Source organism: Arachis hypogaea, chromosome 5 (assembly GCF_003086295.3).
Source record: "Arachis hypogaea cultivar Tifrunner chromosome 5, arahy.Tifrunner.gnm2.J5K5, whole genome shotgun sequence".
In the NCBI taxonomy this organism is placed as follows: domain Eukaryota; kingdom Viridiplantae; phylum Streptophyta; class Magnoliopsida; order Fabales; family Fabaceae; genus Arachis; species Arachis hypogaea.
This window is the reverse complement of record NC_092040.1, coordinates 97,350,801-97,354,497: the sequence shown is the minus strand read 5'-3', so window position 1 is coordinate 97,354,497 and position 3,697 is coordinate 97,350,801.

The window sequence follows — 3,697 nt, the reverse complement described above, 5'->3', positions numbered from 1 at the left end:
AAATAGGGTATACTAGAAGAAAAGGAAAAATTATTTAAATATTAATCATCTTATTTTTTGTCGATACAAAATTTTAGTCGCAATTTTAATAATTGCCAGGAAAAATTTTTTTGATAGTGACGAAAAAAAAGCCTCTATAACTTCTCATTAGTAATAATAATAATAATAATAATAATAATAATAATAATAATTATTATTATTATTATTATTATTATTATTATTATAAAAATTAAAATTAAATTAACTAAAAAATTATTATAATACTATTGTCACTATAAAATATATTATTAAAATTATTTTTCTTTGGTGGTCTAGGGTGGCCTCATATTATAGATATATATATATATATATATTTGCTAGTTTTTAAATCTATTATATATATATAATTTTATAATCAAAATGTGCCATATGTTATTTTTTCATTGCAATTAAAATTAAAATTTTTCCTCCAAAATTAAAGAGTTCTATCTTCCTTCCTACTAATTTTACAACCAAAATATGCTATATGTCACTTTCTCATTATAATTAAAATCAAATATTTTCCTCCCAAATTAAAGAGTTCTTCCCTCATCCTGTAGCGACCCTCAATTTTAAAAATATAAATATAAATAAGTTATAATTTATTTTATAAAATTAGAGTTTCTTATTTTTAGAAAATTATTTTATTATCAATGATTGAACTACTTTTATAACAATTTGAATTCAATCAAATTCATATTCTTATATATAAGTAATTATTTATCATATATATATATATATATATATATATATATATATGATAAAATATTTTACATAATTAAAACTATAATTCTAGTAATTTATAAGTAATGAAACTTATATGTATATCTTAATTTAAGTAATTGATATTTTAATTTAAAAACAGAATTTAGTTAATAACATTATTATCGAGTTCGATATCCACTAATATGAATAAATATTGATACTCTTTGACGAGTTTAGATTTGCTAATACTTCACTAAATATCTTTCATCCTTAAATTACTAATATCATTTATATTAGTAACTCATATACATTTAACTTTATATATTATTATTATTATTGTTGTTGTTGTTATTATTATTATTATTATTAATCATAAAGCACGGAAATAAAAGGCAGTTTTGATTATGCATTACGTTGCATATATATATATATATATATATATATATATATATATATATATATATATATATATATATATATATGGATTCTGTTAGAGAGATAATGGACTATTTGTATAATGTGTACAATGGGTTATTGAGTTACAAATGAACATTTTTCATACTATCTAGAATAACCATCCGAGTACTAGAGATAATAAACATCTTCCCAAAAGTTTAAACTGATTTTGGGGTTCACCAAGGATCAAACTCTTGACTTTTCGAATTTAGCGCTCTAATACCATGTCATGATACCATTCATCCCAAAAGTTTCAGCTGATGAGAAAAGGTAATACTAATGATTATATCTCTAATACTCCATATATAATATATAGTTATAAAGTATCATTAGCCTTATTATATCATTAGTTTTATATATAATAGCATCATCTGAACGAATAAGTAACATTTACTTTATTATCATTATTATACTTGCGCCGCCACATATATAGTATACGAAGGAATGAGTGGGGAGAGAGAAGAGTGACCGAGAGAGTTGGTATCACTTTTGGTCGATGGAAGTTGACGGTGACGTAATTCCTCTACCCCTTGAATTCGGCCAACGGAAGTTTTAGGAGGCACAGACAATTCTGGACATTTTCTTCTTCAATAGTTCGATCAGAAAGTTTCACCAGAGTTTCAAATATTTTGATTCCGTATGAAGGTATGGTTTTGGTTTCTCATAGTTAATGTTTAATGTCACGTGAAAACTTATACTAGAAGACCTTAAGATAGGAATGAACTGAATGAATAATTGATGGATTGTGTATATGGTATAATATGTGTGGTTTAACTGTTGTTAATAATTTGCTGTTGAAGTTGGTTGGTTTTGGAAAAAGATTTAATATTGGTATTTGTTTGATTTTGAAATAATTTGTTATTGGAAATGATTTGAATAACTGAGAGGTATTTGGTTTGGTAGTTGGGACCCTTGAAGGGTGGCAGAAATTTGAGTTTTAGAGGAGATACTGCCAAAATTTCTATAAGAATTGGAGATTATTATGTTTGCTTTTGTTTGAGTATGCATTATTTTAGTTTGCTTAACTGTTTAATTTTGCTTATCTGCTACTTGTTCTACTTGCTGTAAATGCTTCTCTATCTGTGTTTTCCTTACTTGAATTGTATGTGTATGTTTTTTGAGAAATCCCTCTTGACGGAGGTGCCGGGGGGGATTGTTCCACCGGTGTCTCGGAGGATTGGAGGGGTCAGAAAGTGAAGTGTTAAGTTAAAGTTAGATTTAAAACTTTAATACTTTAGATAACTTACCTAATTTCTGGTTTAGTTGAATCCTTAAGCTAAAATCTGAGTGTCGAAACTCTAGAAATGCCTCTGGCTCTCCCGAAACCTTTTATATTAACTATGCGGGCACCTTTACCATGCTGAGAACCTCCGATTCTCATTCCATATATATTTTGTTGTTTTTCAGATGCAGGTCGAGAGGCACCTCATTGAGCGTCTGGAGAGCCTCCTTACAAGCCTCCTTACAACCGTCGATAAGGGTTTGAGTATTGGATTTCGTTTCTCTCAAGTTTTGGAAACGTTACAAGCACTGCTTGTTGGTTTCAGTTGCTGTCGCCGCTACCGCGTGAGGTGGCTGCCGAGGCCGCTGCCAAACCAGTTCAGAGACCGCCACTATTTTGTTTTCGTATTGCAGTAAGTATTCTTGTTTCGGAGACCCCGTGTTAGTGTTTCGTTACGTGTATTAAAGTATTTGCAACATTAATGTTTTTAAGGATTAGAAATCGAGTGTTGCATGTCGCGATTGAGGCTGTTCTGCTATTGAGAAAGCAACAGGAGCTGAGGTTTCGGTTGCGGTTGAATTCAGGCTGAGCGAAAAGAGTTCAGTTGACACGTTTAGGGTTATGTGTTTTGACTTATCGAGGTAGGAGTTTTTCTTAAAGTCTATTTTATATTACAGAGTTATTATAAATAGATATTGATGCAAAAAGATATGCTTCTGTGATTATATTTGTCTTGTGGATGTGATGGTTTGTTGGACTAGATTATTGGGTGCTTGATTGCGTGAATAGTGTATGGTTGTTGATAAAAATCGGTTTGAAATATTATTTACTTGATTATTATAAAAGGTGGATTTTCTTGGTTTTGGAGTTTACTTGGTAATATAAATGAATCGATTTTGGAAATAATTTGAGATATGAAAATAAATTAATTCTAGGAGCGGTTTGATTTTGAGTTGATCTGATTTTATAAATGATTTAATATTTGAGCTGATTTAATTTTTAAAGAGTTCTATTGTTGGAATTGGTTTGATTTGAAAATAAATTGATATTGGAACTGGTTCAACTTTGGAAAATATTTGAGATTTGAAAATGGTTGAGAAAATGTTTGAGAAATATTTGGATGGGACCCGAAAAGGGTGAAAGTGTCCGAATTTTAGAGGAAATGCTGCCGAAATTTTATAAAATTGGAAGTTTTATTTGAAGTAATTAATTAAGAAGATTTGTTCTTATACATTATAGTTTTAAGATTGATTTATTTATCAGAGAAATAATTATGTTTTGAATTGGGATTTGTTA